The sequence below is a fragment of the Mustela erminea genome, chromosome 6 (assembly GCF_009829155.1).
Source record: "Mustela erminea isolate mMusErm1 chromosome 6, mMusErm1.Pri, whole genome shotgun sequence".
NCBI classification, from domain to species: Eukaryota; Metazoa; Chordata; class Mammalia; order Carnivora; family Mustelidae; genus Mustela; species Mustela erminea.
This window is the reverse complement of record NC_045619.1, coordinates 77092920-77114854: the sequence shown is the minus strand read 5'-3', so window position 1 is coordinate 77114854 and position 21935 is coordinate 77092920. Positions and strand designations below refer to the sequence as shown.

General features: G+C 35.0%; 1 protein-coding gene and 1 pseudogene across 3 annotated transcripts in view; one reads left to right on the top strand and one right to left on the bottom strand.

Moving 5' to 3' along the window:
* Window positions 1–21935, bottom strand: part of CNTN1 (contactin 1) — a 353101-nt gene that overhangs the window by 287905 nt on the left and 43261 nt on the right. The gene's annotated exons all lie outside the window — the stretch shown is intronic.
* LOC116593513 lies at window positions 10708–12085 on the top strand (annotated as a pseudogene).

Here is a 21935-nt window from a genome sequence, read left to right as displayed (position 1 = left end):
CCTTTCCAGAATAACATGGATTTTGAGGACTGCCAATTTATTATATAAAGGACCTTCTCTCCAGGTAACATTGGCATCCTTTGGGGTACTCAAGTAATCTGACTGCATCAAAAGAAGGATTTGGTAATATTTATTGAAATACAAAACTTGACATACCTAAGGTGGTTTCTTCAAACTTGATGGGATTATACTTTCAGTTTCCTGACCTCTGAAGAGCAGCGTACCAGAGTGTAAATCAGTCTAGAAGAACACTTTTCTCACATCTCAGCATTGTAGTCCTGAAGCCCTTGTATTTTCTCCTCTCAATATACACTTCTCTCTCTTTTGTTTCCCTACAACTGCTTAAGATAATGGGCAAAAAAAGAGGTATATCTCCAAAAATAGTGCAATTCATTATTGCCCTAAAAATATCTAAACATGGTGTGGGGCCAGGCCCATGATGATAATAAAAAGGCACTTGACAGAAAAGCAAAATTTAAGTGCAACCTGCAAATTCATTAATCAAGATAAGTAATATCTTAATGGAATATTCTAAAATATATAAATTAGTGCAAAAACCCTGGTGAAGGAAATATTAAAAATTTAAATAAAGAAAAGATATTATATACTATATCTAGTTTTTTTTTTAAGATTTTATTTATTTATTTGAGAGAGAGAGAATGAAAGAGAGGGAGCATGAGAGGGGAGAGGTCAGAGGGAGAAGCAGACTCCCCACTGAGTAGGGAGCCCAATGTGGGACTTGATTCCGGGGCTTCAGGATTATGACCTGAGCCAAAGGCAGTTGCTTAACCAACTGAGCCACCCAGGTGCCCCCGCTATATTCAGTTAAATAAGCCCTCAGCCTTACCATTTGTTTTGTCTTGCATTAGTTAATTGTAGAGTAATTACATTTCAACTCATAAAGTGCAGTATAAATATCATTAAACACTAAATCTATAATTTTATTGTTTTTCCATACTTAAAATTTTACTTGTTGGCTATGGACACTCATGAGATGCACTTTATATTTAATTGCTATTTCTAAAAGAATTTTAAGGAGGTCCAATTTAATATAATGCTATTCTTTTCCCCTTCTCAGTAATAATTAAATTGTTCATGTGTTTCAGATAAAGATATTATTACAACTAATGTCACTTCATAGAATTATTCCACCTAATAAGGTTTTGAAAACAGAATTTGAATCCACAGATAAAAATAACAATAACAAATTCTTTATACTTCCCTACAGAAGAGTATAGTGTAACTGTGTAATTTACAATAACAAACTGCAAAAAAAAAAAAAATGAATTACAACTGGAAGACAACTAACTATCTGCTTTCAGACCTTTTGCTGATGCTGCTTCTAGAGGAGTAGCTCACAGTCATCATCCCAGCACACTGCTTTGGGGAAGACCACCAGAGTTTGAGTAACTATGTATTAAGAAAAGTTGGTGCTCATGTACAATAAAATAAAAATAAGCAGACCTTGATTGCAATAAGCATGAAGGTTTCAATTATTTAAAATTTGAAAAGTGTAGATTACAGGTACCACAGAGCTAATCTCCTACTGAAGCCCCCCACTCTCCCCTTCCTTGTCTACCTTTATCATTTTGCATTAGAACAGAGAGGGCAAACTTTCAGCTGACCTAATGAAACACTGTTGCAAAAATAAGAGGCCAACCTGTGTGCAATTGCAGTTCAGCCAGAAAGAATGCTAATTCTTGGCTTCAGTGCTTTCTTTAAAGAAATTATTCAGGCTTTTCTGTGGCATGGAACACTGTGACCAGCCAGGAACTGTTAGAGATGAAAATAACCTTTCTTTGTTATAACCCCAAAAATGTAGTATTTGTTTCAGTTTCATAGGAGACTCTTGTACCTAGTTTTTTTTTTTTTTTAAAGTGAGGGGTAGGATGGGGAGTGAAATTAGTCATGCCCTAGTCATTTTCCATAAACTATAATTTCCTAACTTAGAATGCGTTCCCAAGGGACTTGTAAGAAGAGTACAAAAATATGATACCATTTTGAAATGGCTCAAGTAAGGTCAAAGAACACGGGATATAGAGGAGGAGCTGATCAAGGGTCCTTTCCACCCTTACTAGCTGTAGGACACTGAATTATGATTAGAAATATCCTTTTCCATAAAACCCATCTCACAGAATTGTTATAAAAATTAAGTAATATGACAACTATAAATAATCCATAAATTATGAACCATTACACCAATGTCATGAAGGATTCTAAAAGATAACAAAATATAATAAGAATACAAATTAGGATTGTAAAACCAATCTCCACTATTACTGAAAATAAAATTAATTTTTAAATTCCTGCTATCAGTCTATGGGAGTAAAAGCTAATAAATTGAGATATTACAATGAAATACTTTCTTACATAAAGAATTTTCCCTTTTAGGGGAGACTGAGTGGCTCAGTGGTTAAGTGTCTGCCTTCGGCTCAGGTCATGATCCCAGGACCCTGCGATCAAGCCCCGCATGGGGCTCCCTGCTTGGTGGGAGCCCTGCTTCTCCCTTTCCCACTATCCCTGCTTGTGTTCCTGTTCTCGGTGTCTCTCTCTCTCTGTCAAATAAATAAACAAAATTAAAAAAAAAAAAAAGAATTTTCCTTTTCAGAAACATGAATTCAAAAACTGAAGAAATATTAATTATTCTTTCAATTTTTATTAACTTAGGAAAGCCAATTAATTTTTAAAAGACATTTTAAAAGTTATTCTCACTTAGAAAAAAAGAGAAAAAAATTAGAAAAGTATATGGAAAATTACCTTGGTTTAAGAACTTTGCAAGTGGTTTTTAGGTAACATAAAAATAATGGATACTAAAAATAAGACAATTCCATTATAAGGGAATAATTGAAGAGTAAAAATTTTACTTCATAGTGCTATTTGACTACAGTAATAACCAGAGTAAATTGGAAATTTTCAAATACTCTTACCAGGTATATTAAAAATGTATAGTTTCTTGAATTGTTACATTTGATTTCTTTAAGATAACTTTATAAAACACAGGTGTATTTTGTACGACAAAAGAATTTTGAATAAAGCATATAAAAGTCTTTTTCTTTTTATCTTGATCAATTTCTCCTTTCTCTTTATTCTACTAACTTTTCTTGAGAGATGTTATCCACTCTGGATTTTCATTACTAGTAACATATGATTCTCAAATCTATTTCCATTCCCAAGTTCTGTTCTAAAGGCCACAGTCCTGTTTTCAGTTATCTACCAGCCATGAAACCTGAATATTTCCCATGGATCCCTTAGCCTCTTCAAAAACAAACTCAGCATCTTCCACCCTCTGACATCCACTTCTGTCCCTATATTTCTCTCTGATTAAGAAGAACTGCTACCCACACAATATGCTCTAATGTCATTTTTCCAACAGCGACCAGAGAGGCAGTAATCAAAAATTACTGAATCATACAATTTAGAAATAGTTTACTAAAAGTTTACAAGGGGAAGAAAAGAAAACTGCAAAGTAAAGAATAGAAGTACTCTAGTGAGTATTTTTTTTTTAAGATTTTATTTATTTATTTGACAGACAGAGATCACAAGTAGGCAGAGAGGCAGGCAGAGAGAGAGGAGGAGGCAGGCTCCCCAATGAGCAGAGAGCCCCATGTGGGGCTGGATCCCAGGATCCTGAGATCATGACCCGAGCCGAAGGCAAAGACCCAAACCACTGAGCCACCCAGGCGCCCCCTCTAGTGAGTATTGAGTAAAGAACAAAACTTGTCATAATTCCCGAAGTCAAAGATACTTTAAAAAGATAGACTCTACTATCTTATGAGAAAATTAAGTGCTGCATAAATAAAAGGAAGTGTTACTACACTAATATATAGAGTATATTTCTCTAGGAATTGATACAAATGGGAAATATTAAAAATTTGAATGTGTTTTGTTAAACCTGTTGATAGTTTCATAGTAAATGTATTAAGTCAATATCTTCCAAATTGTATTTCACTTAGAGATGTTAATGTGTTTATTTGCAGAAAGGTTAGCTATCAAATACATTTGTAAAATGCTGCATGTAATTTTCTCTGAAGATTATAATGTATATTTCCAATAAACCTGTTTAATTTGAATAATCCAATTTTTTTTTCCTAAACTTATTTGACAAGAGTTATTATTTTTCCATAGAAACAATTCAGTGTTCTGGAGCTTACAGCTTGCATAAAGCTGAATTCAGGGAAGCCAAGTCACAGAACACATCGCTAGCCTTTAACTATGAGATCAAAAAGGAAATGCTATGTAACATACCTCTAATACAACTGAGCAGCATTTTGGCCAAAACTGACCCCACGTGGTAAAACTTATGTTAGTGATTATTAATTGAATAATTTGAAGTGGAGCTCATTTATATCCTTATAAAATAAAAACAAAACACAGAACAAGTATCAAAAGCTACAGTGTAAAAACATTACCTGAATAATGGAAAATAAATTGAACCTATATTTTGGAAAGGTCATACTGCATACCTTGGAAAATAATCCACCCCACAGCAAAACACATCCTAGTAAAATTATCAGACTTTAAAGAAAATAAAAAAAAATCTTTCAGCAGCCATATACAATGGTAAGTCACTTATTAGAGAAAGAAAATCAGACTATCATTTCAATAGCACATTTTAACTACGTATATATACAGATATAAATATAGATATATAGAAATATATGGCCTACCTATGATGCCATTCATCTACTAAAATATACAGACATATATTTTTAAGACAATGTAAGCATAAACTATTTTTTTAAGATTTATTCATTTATTCTAGAGAAAGAGACAGAGAAAATGCACATGCAAGTTGGGGAAATGACAGGAGGAGAGAATCTTAGAGCAGACTCCCTGCTGAGCATGGAGCCTGACACCTGGTTCAATGTCAGGACTCACGAGATCATGACCTGAGCTGAAACCAAGAGTTGGACACTCAACCACCTGAGCCACCCAGGTGCCCTAAACTATTTTTTAATCAATAAGTGGATGAACAGAAGAGAGTGCAGGACATGAACTATAAACTAGATTTTTTTTAAGATTGTATTTATTTATTTGAGAGAGAGACACAGAGAGCGAGCATGAGTGGGGTGAGGGCAGAGGGAGAAGCAGAATCCCTGACGATCAGGGACCCTGATGTGGGGCTTGATCCCAGAACCCCAGGATCATGACTGGAGCCATAGGCAGATACTTAACTGACTGAGTCACCCAGGGGCTCCAACAAACTAATTTTTTTTAAAATGTAATTTCTTTTCTATTTTTGTCACTGAACCATGTAAATATTTCAGTTAATTATAAAACAGAACCAATTTTTAAAAAGGAGATCCTAAAATTAAAATGTAAAGCAAAACCAATGAATCTAAATGTGAACCCAGTTGGTGGCTTACCACACTGAGAGGAACCAACGAGGAACTGCTAATCAACAGTCATAAAGTCTCAATTATGCAAGATGAATAAGTTCTAGAGGCAGCTATTACAACACTGTCCCCATAGTTAAGTTTTGCATTGCATACAGAAACTTATTACGAAGATTTAAATCTTGTGTTCTTACCACACACACACAAAAATTAAATACACATACACAGAGTGATTTGACTGCAGATTCCTAGTGAGCTAGTCAATGGGCAAAAGGAATTAAAAAAATTACCTGTTATCAGTAATAATAATATTGGTGGTAGTGTTTTTATTGCATACATTGTTGTATGTATAATGTTGGATGAAATAAATGTGTGATTTTTGGGATAATATAATTTTATCATTCCTGATTTTCCCGATATAGGATTCTTGGCAAGGGAGAAAAGAGATAGCGATACAAAATGGGAGGAATTAACTAAAATTTCTGAAAGCTTGAATTTTAATTATAAAAATCAGTATGAACTAGCAATGTGTCTGCTCAAAATCAAAACAAAAACATTTTTCCTACACTTTCAACAAAACAAATGAAAAACCCAATAACCAACTCAGTAGCCATAAGAGATATCTTAGCAACAAAATTAAAAACGTGAAATACTAAAGGAATCCTACAACTTGGAAAAAAAACTGGTGATTCCAGACCAGAGGCAAGTTATGTATAGTACGTAGGTTATAGAAAAAAACACATTCATCTTGAGTTGGTAACTATTGGAAGTGGGTAGTGGGTTCATTAAAAATTCATTAGACTTTTCAGTCTAGTTTTGTACATATAAGAAGTTGTTCATAATATACGCAAAATAAAACAAAAAGAAACTCATCCCACAGTCTACTTGGGTACAAAATTTTATAATACAGAGTGTCCATACATGCTTTATAATCTATATAAAACACAATTTTATAGATGCTATAAAGGGCCACATTCCAAGGAAAATCTAAAATGATGGTAACCTCTTGCAATTATGGTCTCATTTTTTACTTCAAAAGAGCTGCATGTATTTCTTAGCTCAAAGTCAGCTATGGACTGAACTGGGTCTTTCCAAATTCAAATGTAAGTCCTAACTCCCAAAGTGATTATATTTGAAGATGGGGCCTTTGGGAGGGCATTAGCTTCAGATGAGGTCCTAAGATTGGAGTCTTCATAATGGAATTAATGCCTTCATAAGAGACCCTAGAGAGTTTGATCTCTTCTCTCTCTGCCATTGTGAGGACACAATGAGAAAGTGCCCATCTGCAGTGTAGGAAGAGAGTTCTCAACAGAACCCAACCATGGTCTTGGACTTCCCAGCATACAGAACCATGACAAATAAATTTCTATTGTTTAAACTATCTACTTTCATGGTATTTTGTTATGGCAGCCCAAACTGGCTGATACAGGGCCTTTCACTTGGTAATGCTCAATAAATGGTGGAATTTAAAATGGTAGATTTCTAAGTTGCCTTTAAAATTCTCAAAACACCAAAATAACATTTTGTTTTAAAGTTGAAATATTCTTAGTATACAGACATAAATCGACTACTCTGTAAAATATTCATAGTACCAGAGGCTTAAAAATGTAAATGATTAGAAACATTAAATCACCAATCTGATTACAGAATGGTACTTCATAAAAATAGAGCAGCAACAATTAGAATCATGCTACATAATAACCATCTACAATGTAGAAAAAATTTCTTGCCTTGGGCATCAAATTAAGGTGATAGTTTTATTGTGTGTAAGAGGATGAATAACTCATATCTGGTCTGTTAGAGAGAAAAAAGGGGAAACTAATTTATATTTGTTATCTTAATTAATCCTTGACAACACCAAGGGCTCATGCTACTATACTATACTATATATAGTTTTCAACATATAAACTAAATAGCATGTTAACTAGTCATGTAACATTTCTACTTATTGCTAAAATATAAGAACATAAATTTATCTGCTTTCTATTTAGAACAAAAATAAAAAGATTTGTTTTTATATTTAAAAAAACACTGAATACAGCTAAATCATTTTATTTTTACTTTTTTTCTGAGGAATAGATTTTCAACTTATCTTTAATCTGCTGTCAAAACAAGTAAGCAAAGGGTATAGGCATATGGAGAGGGGATTCAAGTTTACAGTTGTGGGGTACTACTCTGTGAGAAGATGACTATTGGCTAAGCATGACAGGAGAGTGATAGTTGAAACCAATTAATCAGGAGATAACTGTACTTCAAGTTCATTATCTTACTGGTGAGAATTTTCTGAAGTAATGAGTGACAGCATCTTTGAGTCCTAACTAATAACTACATTAGGCAAACAGAACAACTTTATACCTTTTTCCTACTGCATTACTAATTCACCATTCTTGTGAGTAGCAATTCTTATAAGAAAAATGGATGCTTCGAGTTGGGAAATTCCTTTAAAAAGTATATTTGGATTTTGGAAGAAGTCACAAGAAAGTGGGAGAGAATAATTAATCTTATAAATATTCATTCATTCATTCATTCAACAATGAGTTATTGGCTGCCTACTATGTGTCAGTTAATCATAAATCTGGGAAATCAGCCACAAACAAGACAAACTAAATCACTGTTTTCAAAATACTTACATTCTATAAGAGAACTAGTGTATAAAAACGAGTAAATAAACAAGATATGTTGTTAGTTAAAACTACTCTTTTAATATAAAACAAGTAAAATACACAGTAGAGCCATGCCTCAGGGAGTGTTTTAGATTGGATGATGGGGCAAAACCTCTTGAAGGCAGTGAGAGGTAAACAACTAATCAACGAGAAGGAAAAACTATTGGGGGGCCTGGTGGAAAATAGTGTAGGCCTAGCGAACACCTAGTGCACGGGCTCTCTAGATCAACCCTCAGTTTTGAATATTATATTAGATTGCACCATAGAATACCTCTTCCTATTATAGTCACCTACCCAATTTTCAGAAATCTTTGCTTATTGTCAAAACCTCCAACACTAATCTTATCTCAGTTTGGGGTGGTTTCAGTATCTATAGGCATGACTCCTTCAACACTCTGGCCTCTAGATTCTTTGACTACTTCTCATTCGGTGATCTTGTCATCAACACTACCTCAGCTCCTCTGGTCATATCAATAAGAAAACCCCTCCATAATCTCAGTTTCTAGCACCATACTCCCTGACAACTAAACGTCCTTTCTTCCCAGTTCACTCACCATGAGCACTCTGACTGCAGTGATTTTCCTATCCCCGCAGGACCTACAATCCTTGGATTTACCACCTGTTCCCTGTCATTCATCCCCAACTTGTCCTTACTATACAATAATGCTGAATGGTTTTGCCTTCCATTCATGAACAGTGTCCTGAAAAGGGCTGTTAAAACAGACCATTCACTCTCCCACTGACCTAGATTACGGTTTTATACTTACTCTTCTCTCCTTAAACTGTGAACATTTCCTCCCCCATTCCATCCTTACTGAATAAACATCAGGTAAGTGTTATTCTACAAAACCACAACCTTCACTTGTACATCAGATTCCATCCCTCTTGCCCGCTGGCATCACGTTGGTAAATCCCCCCTTGTCTTCTTGTATCAACAGTTTCTTTCTATACCCATTGTTCATTTCTGCCAATGGACAAACTTGCTGTGACTTCTCTTTTTCCAGATAAATTTCTTTAGAAGAGTAAGCAAATTAGAAATAGAAAATCTTTTCTGGAAGAATAAATGGTAAGACTAACTAAGCAATTTTTTAAATTTACAGAACTGATGAAGTTGTGTTTATATTTAAAATATTAGAACAAAAAAAATAAAAAATATAAAATATTAGAACATATTGTGAAATTTATGTGGTGAAAACTTACGTGATGAAAACTGCACATGGTTGAGAAATTCAAAAGAAAATGTAGAGATAGCTAGTAACATATGAAGAATATTTAACTTTATATTTAATGATATAAAACAAAAGATATGACAGTATTCTTGCTTATATTTAAATGTGTGCATTGTAGTTTATCATATGTGTCTATATATGTACATGTGTATCTGTATTTCTACCTATCTGTATATGTAGTGTTCCCAGTATTGAGAAACATGAAAGAAAGTAAGTATTCTCATACTAGTTGGGACATCAGTTGACAGCTTGCTGAAAGTAACTTAGCAATATAAAGCCAAAGTTTAAAAAAATTGGTTATTTTATAACAGCAAAAAATTAAAAATAATATAGATTCCCAACAGTAGGAGATTAAATAAATTATAATATAGCCTTATGTTAGAATGTGATAGGGAAATTAAAAATCATAATCTTGAAGAATGTGTAAGGATATCTGACATTGCTCCAGGCACACTGCTATATCCTACAAAACAGTGTAAAATAAATGGCCTTGTTTTTCTAAAATATTCATTGTCACATTTATTATAAATAGTATACCTAATTGTATTATAAATATATTATATTATATTATATTAATAATATAATGCAAATATATATTAATATAAATATAAATTGTAATATAAATAATTATAAATAATACACTTAATAATATACCAATTATAAATAATATACCGGTATATTCAGTCTAGTTTTGTAATAAATATACCATTTATATTATTATAAATAACATACCATGAATAATGAATAATCATACCAAAAATGACAAGATAGCAAAGTATTAGGAGTAGCTATTCTGAGTAATGGAGCCATGGGTAATTGCAATTTTCTTCAGTCTTTTCTACCTTTTTTAATAGCAATAAATTTGGAAAGTTAAAAAAGCAACAAATATTGGGGCACCTGGGTGGCTCAGTGGGTTAAGCCTCTGCCTTTGGCTCAGGTAATGATCTCAGGGTCGTGGGATCAAGCCCTGCATCGAGCTTTCTGCTCAGTGGGGAGCCTACTTCCCCCTTCTCTCTGCCTTCCTCTCTGCCTACCTGTGATCTCTCTCTCTGTTAAATAAATTAATAAAATCTTTAAAAAACAAATATTGAAGATGAAGAGGATGAAAAGCAGAGCGGAAGGTTTGGATAAAGTTTTCTTCTCTACACTTTTTTAGTGGGAATGGGTCAGAATCACTAGAGCCTCAGGATAGGCACATGGTTTGTGGCCCCTTGTGCAGGAAAAATTATCTCATTATAGGGTCTTCACTACCACTACCACCACTGTATTTGCAGATACTTAAATATGAAAACCACTGAGGGCAGTGATACAGTGATGGGGAGATTCCATACTCTATATTTCAATCATGTAGATTGGGCAGTCAGAGAATATTTCTGAACTTCAGTTTTAATTATAAAATAAATGGACTGATTTTCACGATGGGTTTGCCACCACAAACACAGGTGTCATGAACACAGGTGTCACTACACCAGAACGAAAATGGGAAAGGAATAGATTCATGTCAACATTGACATCATTGGACATACAGATTAGAGAAAGTCTACCACTACTGGTCATCTAATCTATAAATGTGGTAGGATCAACAAAAGAACTACTGAAAAATTTGAGAAGGAGGCTGAGATGGGAAATGGCTCACTCAAGTACGCCTCAGTCTGGGATAAACTGAAAGTGAATGTGAAAGTGGTATCACCCTTGATACCTGTGGAAATTTAAGACCAACAAGCATTATGTGACCATAGCTGATGCCCCAGGACATGGAGACTTTATCAAAAACATAACAGATACATCTCAGGTTGACTGTGCTGTCCTGATTTTTGTTGCTGGTGTTGGTGAATTTGTAGCTGGTATCCCTAAGAATGGGCAGACCCATGAGCGTGCCCTTCTGGCTTACACACTGGGTATGAAACAACTAATTGTTGGTGTTAACAAAATGGATTCCTCTGAGCCACTCTACAGCCAGAAGAGATACCAGGAAATCATTAAGGAAGTCAGTACCTACATTAAGAAAATTGGCCACAACCCCAACAAAGTAGTATTCATGCCAATTTCTGATTGAAAAGCTGACGGCATCCTGGAGCCAAGTGCTAACATGCCTTGGTTCAGGGATGGAAAATCACCTGTGAAGATGACAATGCCAGTGGAACCACACTGCTTGAAGCTCTGGATTGCATTCTGCCACCAACTCATCCAACTGACAAGCCCTTGTGTCTGCTGCTCCAGGACGTCTACAAAATTTGTAGTATTGATACTGTCCCTGTGTTCCAGGTGGAGACTTGTGTTCTTAAATCTGGGATGGTGGTCACCTTTACTTCACTCAGTGTTACAACTGAACTAAAGTCTGTTGGAATGTACCATGAAGCTTTGAGTAAGGGTCTTCATGGGGGCAATGTGGGCTTCAGTGTCAAGAATGTATCTGCCAAAGATGTTCGTCACAGCAATGTGGCCAATGACAGCGAAAATGGCCCACCAATGGAGGCAGCTGGTTTCATGGCTCAGGTGATTATTCTGAGCCATCCAGGCCAAATAAGTGCTGGCTATGCACCTGTGCTGGATTGTCACAGAGCTCCTATTGCTTGCAAGTTTGCTGGGCCGAGGGAGAAGATTGATCATCATTCTGGAAAAAAGCTGGAAGATGGTCCCAAGTTCTTGAAATCTGGTAATGCTGTCATCATTTATATGGTTCCTGGCAAGCCCAGCTGTGTTAACAGCTTCTCTGACTATCCTCCTCTGGACTGCATTGCTATTTATGAAACGAGACACATAGTTGCTGTGGGTGTCATCAAAGCAGTGGACAAGAAAGCAGCTGGAACTGGCAAGATTACCAACTCTGCCCACAAAGCTCAGAAGGCTAAATGAATATTATCACCAATATCACCAATACCTGCCACCCAACTCTTAATTAGGGGTGGAAGAACAGTCTCAGAACTGTTCAAGTCAACGGGCCATTGAAATTTAATAGTAAAAGACTTGGTTAATGCATTGTAAAACCTTCAAAAGAAAAGGAGTATATTTTGTGAACCATTTGCTTCTTTTTGGTGGGGGGCAGGTTCCCCCCCCCCCCAAGGATTTTATTTGTTTATTTGACAGACAGAGATCACAAGTAGGCAGACAGGCAGGCAGAGAGAGGAGAAAGCAGGCTCCCTGCTGAGCAGAGAGCCCAATGTGGGGCTCGATCCCAGGACCCTGGGATCATGACCTGAGCGGAAGGCAGAGGCTTTAACCCACTGAGCCACCCAGGCGCTCCTGGAACTTTTTAATGGAAAAAACTTGACCAAAAATCTGTCACAGAATTTTGAGATTAAAACAAAAGTTTAATGAGAAAAAAAGAACGGATTGAATGAGATACCCTCTTTACCTTAGTATTTTAATTACTTATTTGTTTGATTTAGGGAAAACATAGTATTATTGTTTTTATAAATCAGATGGTACTCTACAGAGTTTAACACATTATACACTTCAAATTTTTTGTCTTTAACTTTTGTGATATTTTAAAATATTAAGTAATAGTCTTCAAAATTATTGGGAACTCTTGGCAACAGAGATTAGAATATGAACAATGTAACATACCATAAAATTGTCTTATTTGGAATTAAATAAAATAACCACAAATTGAAATCTATACTTGGCTCTCAGTCATTAATGCTAGCAGCTAGATGTAGGGTGGGAGACGGGCCTGATCCCATACAGGTGATCCCATAAAGCAGATATTTTTCAAAATTGTTTCATATAAAGGGTCTACCATTTGAAATATTTTAATTGTTTTACATATTTCAATATTTTAACAGAAGCTTCTAGACTTTATAAGGAAAAGGACCTGAGAAGTTCTAAGTTTACTGTCTGGACTCAAGTAAGCGAGTATCATTCATAGGACAATGAATGTGCTACACACGTTGTAGCTCTGAAACAGTGAATTTAGGACAAGTTCAATTGCACTAAGGCATGGGCTAATAAACCTCAAACAAAGCAGTTATTGTAAGCCAAGGCTCATCTATTATAAACATGTGATCACACAGGGCATACTAAAGTCTTTGTTCTTGTGTTAGCGCACAGTGGTCAAAAGAAATTATATGTTCTATATTTTGTTAAGTTGCTCATAAAAAAATCAGGGATTTTATAAATATAAATATATTTTTACAAATAGAAAATAAAAATGTGAAATAAAAAGATGTAGTTTCACTCCAAACTAACAATAATCATAAAATAATTAGATTTTAAGAACCACAAAATATGAATCACAAGATTTTGCAGATGTGCCTTAGCTATTGCCATTTTCTTATAAAAAGTTCTTTGATTCATAAGGCTCGTTAGAGGATATATAGTCTCATCTGTTCAAAGGAATAACAACTTGCACAGAAGAAATACCTTTAATCTACACATGAGGAAGCTATAACTCCTGAAGGCTCTTTCCTTTGCTGATATAGCTAGTCAAGTTGTGCGTATAGAATCACAGTCTTCTGAAATCTATTATATTGTTCTTTTCATTGAACCATAGTGTTTTGTACAAAATCCTTGTCCGCCATAAACTAAAAATTAAGGAGGCCTGTCTGATATTTTGTCATGGTTTCCTCTTGTGATATTAAGTGATACCACGTTCTTCCCTTGGCTCTGCCATGCCCAAGAGCCACACCTGTTCTTTTCCTCTCTCCTTTGACTTTCTCCTGATAATAAAACTTCTAAATGGTCAAGTCCTCCTAGGCTAAAAGAAACAGCTTAAAGAGACAACCTAAACTAGAATATAAAATATTAAGGATTGGGATTTTTGTCAATTTTGTTCATAATGTCCACTTTGTTTAAGGCTACCTGGAATAGTGTCTGATCTAAAGGAGATACTTAGTAAACTTTTATTAAAATATGAAAGTTACCTTGATATACTTCACTTAAAAGCCACTAACCTCTCGTAAGGTGTCCTTTTGCTCTCATGGTCAAATATCTTGAAACTTCAGTTCATAAACCTAACACTCTTCATAAGCAATTCAGAGGTCATCAATAACCTTCTAACAATCAAAAGGTAATGGTATCTTTTTAGTTTTCTTTCTTTTGGAACTCATTTACAAATTGAGCACTCTTATGTTATTCTAATCACTATTATTCCTATTTAATCTTAGTTTTCTCTGTCCCTTTCTGGTTTTTTTCTCCTTTGCTGGCATTGTTTCCCTTACCTAAATAAATAATAAAATTCTTTACTTATGACCTTGGCCGCCTCTCCTCACTTTGCTAGTTCTCCCTGGCCGTATCTTTTACATCATGGTTTAAATTACCGTAACTCTACCATTAATATCCAAAATTGTTTGTGAACCTCATCTCCTGACTGAGCAAAAAGATTGCACATCCTGTCTTCTTGAATGACCCACAGGACCTCAAACATAATATCTCCAAAATAAACATTTTTTTCTTTATAATCCTCTTCCACCAAACTGAGTTTTTGCACCTCCATTCCCTCACTAGCGTACTTCTTTTTTTCTGGTTCTCAGCTGATGTCTATGCTTTCTATTTCTTTGAAAAGAAAGATGCAACCAAAAGAGAAATTCTAAATATTGCCAATACCACACCCACCAACTTGCATTCATCTGTGTCCCTAAACCACATATTTTCTTCTGTTAATACGCATAAACTGTCCTACTACCACCTAGAGCTAATCCCTCCTTGTGTGCTTGGAACCTATCCATACCTTTTTAGCTACTCAAAGATAATACTCAAAAATCTGTCCTCACCCCACCTGCCTCTCTGTTTTTTTCTACCAAAGTATTCCCAATATCACGCAAAATAGATTTAAAAATTTTTTCCATCTTAAAAAATGACAACGAACTCTTTTGATCCACATCTGCATCCAACCACTATTTGATTTCTCTGCTCGCATTTACTCCAAGGCTCAAAAGAGATATAAATACTATTTCGCTGCCTTCTCCTCCCATCCTCTCAAACTAGTTCAGTTAGGCTTATATTCTCTCAGATCTATCCAATAGCTCTTGTCAAGGTCCCAGTGACTGCTGCACCACCAAATTAATGGCCAATCCTCAATTCTCTTTCAAATAAACTAGTAGGAGTATTTGACAAGGTATAGCACTCCTTCCTTCTCGAGAGTCTCAAGACTTCCCGAACCAAATATATAAAAGAGGGAACATCTTGTCCACAACTTTCCAGACCTCGATGTCCCTTCTTGTCCACCCCTTAGCTAGCTTTACTGAAGCTCTCCATAGTACCAGTTACTATCTGACACACAGTCACTTTTTGTGAAATATAGGCTCGATGACAGCAAGGACTTGTGTTTCTAACAGGTCCAGTACATATTAAGCACTCACTAAAAATCAGTTTTTACTATTTGCACTCACTAAAAATTTCACATGTATAGGACTGAGCATAATCATTAAAAGAATTTTTTTTCAGTAAAAATATCACTGAGTTGCAGCGGGTTAAACTGAAAGGTGGACAATGGAGATATAGGCTGTCTATTTTACATGTACCATATATCTATTTTGCTACAATACCTGGTTCACTGTGTGAAGACAATAAATATTAATTTATGTTAATGTACCTTAAATCCTTAAAAAAGGACAGATCTATGCAACTATCATATAGCTTAGTTCTTAAACTGTTCTTACAAAATGGAATAGAATCCAGAAATAATAAAGTACTGGTGCTCTTTATTAGCACTAATAAATCAGAACACCAAGTTAATCATTCCTGTGACAGCTGAAAGAATTGAAATAATTCATTAATGTCAAGAATGCTATGCTATAAGACCAAGTATAAGAATCTAAGAGGTGTTTTATCTGTTTTCAGGCTTAACATATTGTAATTTTAACTTGGCAAGAAAAGATAGATTAAAACTACATGTTGCACCTATAATTTTAAATTACTGTTTATTAGAAAAGCATTTTCTCTTTTGCTAAGTTGTTTCTTACATTAATTCCTCTGACTTTATCCCACTCTTTTTTCTTATGCTTCGTGGTTTCCACTTAGACTTGTAGATAGATAAATAGCTGATTGAATCAGTAATGAAATATTTTTAATAAAACATCTAATAGTTAAGACATTAGAAACCAATATATTAATGTCATTTTTGCTATTAAACTGACAATAAGTGCCACAATTCTATTTACACACAGTTTTCATTTTGTATTGTTTTTTAAATATCTTGAGTACAACATTTATAAATAAGCACAATTTTCAAGTATAACAACTATTCCAATATGAAAATAAATATCTTAAGAATAGATTACTATATGCATGCACAGCCAATCTTTTGAAACCTTAGATTATTTCAGAACACTTTGGGGACAGCGTTCTGCAATTTACCTGGGTTTAAAATGCCATCTGAAACCCACTAGCTATGAGAATTTTGCAAGCTTCTATGCCCCGAGTACTTTAGCTTCTTCATCTGTAAAGTAAGAATATTACCTACCTCATCAGTTTGTTGTAGAGACGAAGAGTGATATGTATCTTTTATGTAAACCTTGGAGTTACTTTTCATTCTTCCTTCTCCTTCAACTTTGGAAAGACTTTCCAATGTCTCTCACCTAATAATTAACACTAAACCTGGCCTCTGCCTGGGTGCTCACCTTATATTGTACCTTTGCTAATCCTGAAGACCCTCTTATGCCCAAGAGTAGCTCCTCAAAAAGTACTACAAACCACTACCAAACTGTACATTCCACTGTCCCCTTCAAATATCTGTAATGACTCCGGCTGCCTACAAAACGATGTACAAATTCCCAAGTATTTTATGCCATCCACAATCTGGGTGTCTTGCCCACACAGCTTTATAGCCTAATATTCTCCTTCATGAATACTCCATTTCATTCAACTAGTACTACTGGTTGCCTAGAAAGAAGTAATACAAATTCAAACCACCTTTTTCAAAACAGTTCTCCATTGCCTGCAATGGACTCACCCTTCTCTATTACATCTTCCTATTACAGAATATTTCCTTAATAACAAAACACAATCAAGTCCATTAATGGTCATTATAACTATTTTTCTAACAATTTTTGTATTGTTATTTATGCCATCATTTTACAGCAATAACCTCCTAACTGGGTATTTTTTTTTTCTTCTGCACTCCAAAATACATTCTCCATATAGCAGCCAAACAGATATTTTAAAATAGGAAATCATATCAGGTCACAGCACTGCCGAGAGCTTCCACTGGGCTCCTATACTCAGAAGAAAAGACAAAGCATCAGGCATCCCTCTGTAGTTGCCTCCCCTGTCTCCTCGTTTCTGCTCTGGGATTTATTACTCTGCCCTCGCTTACTAAGCTCCTGGAACCCTCCACTTTTATCCCTTTTTGTCTATGTAATTCTTCTCATACATCTCTGCATGGCTTACTTCTCTGACAAGACCTTCTGTGACTATCTCTTCTAAAAGATTCACCAAAACAATCACATGTGTGTGTGCACGGACACATAAACACACACATACACGCTCACACGTGATTACTCTATCCTTTCCCTTGCTTTGTTGTCTTCTTAGAATTTATCATCATCGGTACTTATTTACTAATTTCTGATGTTATCATCTTCCCAACTCTTCAGATGGAATGTAAACTCAACAGAGCAGAGATAATCTTCTTTACAGCTGTATCCCTAATTCACAATATTGGAAATACTTGGTAAACATTTGTTCAATTACTAAATTAATCCTCCTGCTAAAAAGCATATAATCTGTTTCCTTAACCAGAATATAAACTCCTTAAGAAAAGAGATTTGTCTGAATGCTCTAATATTCTTGAATTCAGTAGAGTTGCTTAAATATGATAGGTGTTTAAATATTTGTGTGTGTTTTTTTGTTTTTTGTTTTTTCTTCAAAGATTCCATTTATTTATTTGACAGAGATCACAAGTAGGCAGAGACACAGGCAGAGAGGAGGAAGCAGGCCCCCCGCCGAGCAGAGAGCCTGACGCAGGGCTCGATCCCAGGACCCTGAGACCAGGGCCCAAGCCAAAGGCAGAGGATCAACCCACTGAGCCACCCAGGCGCCCCTTGTGTGTTTTTTTTTAAATCAATAGAATGACAGTTTAGAGTAAAATGCACGCCAAGCATTACATGCAAAGTAGAATTTCCAAAGTGAAACAGAAAACAGAACATCAAATAAAATGATCTTTCTACCCTTTTTATTAAATACCTGGCTTCTTATTTAATGTGCTATGAAAAACTGCTTTACACAGATTTATTGCCCAAAATCATCTGCAAAATTATTTTGTACAGAATTTTACCTCTTTTGAAATCAAATTAAATTACTAGACTTTCCAAATCCTAAATAAATTGAATTCCTTGATTCCAGGTCCCACAAAGCCCAGAGGGGGCTTTCTGTTCAGTAGAGTGTATATTTCTAAAATCAGGATAATGATTTCTAAGGTTTTTTTCTTAGTGTTGCCAAATTTCTCTTTATGATAATATAGATAGGTAGCATAAATCAACAAAAACACCAAAAGACTTAAAACTGCTAAGGGAACATAATAATTCACACCAAAATATTTTTGAAATCTAACAGCAAACTGTTTTGCTCAGCAAATAGTTTTTTCCGTCTCTCTACTCAACCCTCAATGCTGAAGTTTACAGTGAAAAGTTTAAAGAAGCAGGCAAGGGTAGGTAAGCAAAATGCCTGGCACATAGTTATCATTCACTATTTTTAAGCAAATAGATAAAACAATATAAAAAACCCTCAATAAGGAACATGACAAAATACCTGGCCCCAAAATATTATTATAATAATAGTATAGTATAACTAGTATAACTGCCAACCAGTTTTAAAAAGTGAGACAGAAATGCAGTATATGTTCATTTCACTTGTAAAAGATAGACCCATTGAGACAAAAGGAATTATTAATTTTTTCAATTGGAAGTTAAATAATAGAGACAGAATGGGTTTTCATATTAACTTATATCATTCAGTTAATTTCCTCAATTATGGAAAACATTTAGCTTATACTCATATACATAACTTACACAGTTTCTTCTTTAATTAATAATGAATAAAGAACTAATTTCTTTAAAAATTTTTGGAATATCCAAGACTATTTGAAACAGTATTTTTAATAATTCAAAATGTTATAAAATTAAATATCATTTGGTAATGGTAGACTGGCCAACATTTTAAAAAGTGAAGCATCTGAGGCCAATACCCATACCTTGATTGAAAATGACTGTTAACAGTGAAGGGACTGAAGATGTCAATGATAATTAAGTTATGAGAATAATAATTGTTGAAAAGTTAAGCATGTAGTTCTTTGTAAAAATAAATAACATCTGTTGAGTAGGCATTTTGCAATCAGTGTTCAGTCTCATGCATAGCACTACCTAAGCAAAAATGGAAAATTTAGAAAAAGTTTTAAGTCTTAGGATATTTGCCTGAACAATGGGTGTCTGGGTGGCTCAGCTGGTTAAGCGACTGCCTTCGGCTCAGGTAATGATCCTGGAGACCTGGGATTGAGTCCCATATTGGGCTCCCTGCTCGGCAGGGAGTCTGCTTCTCCTGCTGAACTCTCTCCTCTCATTCTCTCTCTCAAATAAATAAATATCTTTTTAAAAAAAGGTATTTGCCTGAACAAAATAAATCAATAAATAAAATTGTGTATCTCCTGATACACAATATCAGGAGACAAATTATACCATAAATCAATATGGTACAATTCAACATGGACTATTTTATAGCAGCTAAACATAGCGATTATAATTATGTGGCAATATGGATCACATTAAATGTCAAGTGAATGAAGCAGTTTGCAAATTGTTATACTCCAATCACAAATATATAAAGAAATGTTTGGGTACCTGGGTGGCTCAGTTGGTTAAGCGACTGCCTTCAACTCAGGTCATGATCCTGGAGTCCTGGGATCGAGTCCCACATCAGGCTCCCTGCTAGGCAGGGAGTCTGCTTCTCCCTCTGGCCCTCCCCCCGTCTCATGCTCTCTCTCTCATTCTCTCTCAAATAAATAAATAAATAAATAAATAAATAAATAAAATCTTTTAAAAAAATGTTTGTTTAAGAAATAAAGGTTAAAAGTAAATATAAAATGATAACCATGGATGTGACTGTAAGAAGATATTCTAATGTTCTCTAAGAAAGTGATTTCACTTTTCAAATATAACTCACTAATATTACATGTGTGTTATGCTTCCATGTAAGAGTCTCTGTCCCCAAACGTCTCCCTTCCCAGTAAATCCATGAATCTGTCATTAGAGAATTCTTCTCTGTCCATTCTTAAAACTGGGGGACCTCAGAGGTTCTTTCTACTTCTTCCTACATTCACCCTCAAAGGCTTTAACAACCACTTTTATTCTACTAAATCTCAAGTCTCTCCCACTTAGTCCCTCATTTCTAAGTTCCTGCCTTATGTTTTTTAACAGGAACTGAATGTACATTTTCTTTAAAGATTTTGTACAAAAGTATTAACGGGAGTTTCTTTTATCACCTCTGGCCTCCTGCACATGGTTTCATGCTATCATACCTGTTTTTCAAGTTGGAAACCTTAACAGCTAACTTCACTTTTTTCTCTCTGTCTCCCATCATGAATAACAAGTCCCCAGCTACCGGCTCTTCCACTCTAGAAGCCTCCTCAATGTGATCCAACTTCTCAAGTCTCACTTTACCCATGCATTCATCTCTGGTGTGCTTTTCTTTCTTTTCCGAACACACATTCCAAAAACTTGGTCCGTATCACTGTATTTAATCTTTACACCAATCATCTACATTAACACCATTTTACAGACAAAACTGATGCACAAAAGGTAAGTAATGAGAGAGCATGGCTTGTGAGTGGCAGAGCTGGTACCTAGTATGTACTACTACAACAATCTCCTATCTCTATGCCACTCCTTCTAATGATTGTTTTTCAAATATTGCTTTGCCTGTCATTGTCCACATAACAATTCAAACTTATTAGCATCTCAAAGAAACTTCTTGAAAGTCTACAGCAAGTGTAATTGTCCAAACTTACCTCCCGACACTCCCTACTCCACACCATGTGTTCCTGCCAAACTGAACAGAATGAAACTCAGAACATGCTGCATCATTTCTCAACCCCATTATTTTGTGCAACTGCTCAGAAAACTGTCCCAATCCCCTCTCCCTCAAAATACCTTAAAACCAGACAAAAAGCCTTATTCTTCCATGAAGCCTCTCCTCTATCACCAGATTACAGAATAACCTTGTTCTGCTCTCTGGATTTCTGTAACACTATATTCACACAGCTGACACATTCTCTACTGTAAGTTAAAAGAATTCAGTTATTGGCTAGTCTATCTTCCTTCCTAAATTATAATCTCCTAAAAAGTCAGAGATTGTATCATTTTCTCATCCAATTATAATAGTTGCGTATCTACCACATGATAATATTTAACTCGATGCTTGGCTCATAGTAGCCATTCAATAAATGGTGGATGCAAAATATAATCAGAGCACCATAATCAGAGCAGATATTCATGGGAAGGGTAAAATCTTATTACATAGCCTTCAAGATCAAGGAGACTTATAAGAGAACTAATACAAAAGCCTGAAAGACCTCTAGGGATAAAAGGCAAAGAACATGAAAGAGGATGAGATATAAAAATGACAGAAGAGTTCTAAAGCAGCAAAGGAGTAAAAAAAATAAAAAATAAAATAAAATAAAATTCACTCCTTTGAAGAAAATTTTGTCATTTCTGAAAAATTAAATAATCAAATGCAGGTTGATTTGGATAGAATTCTCCGCAACAAAGACAAAACAT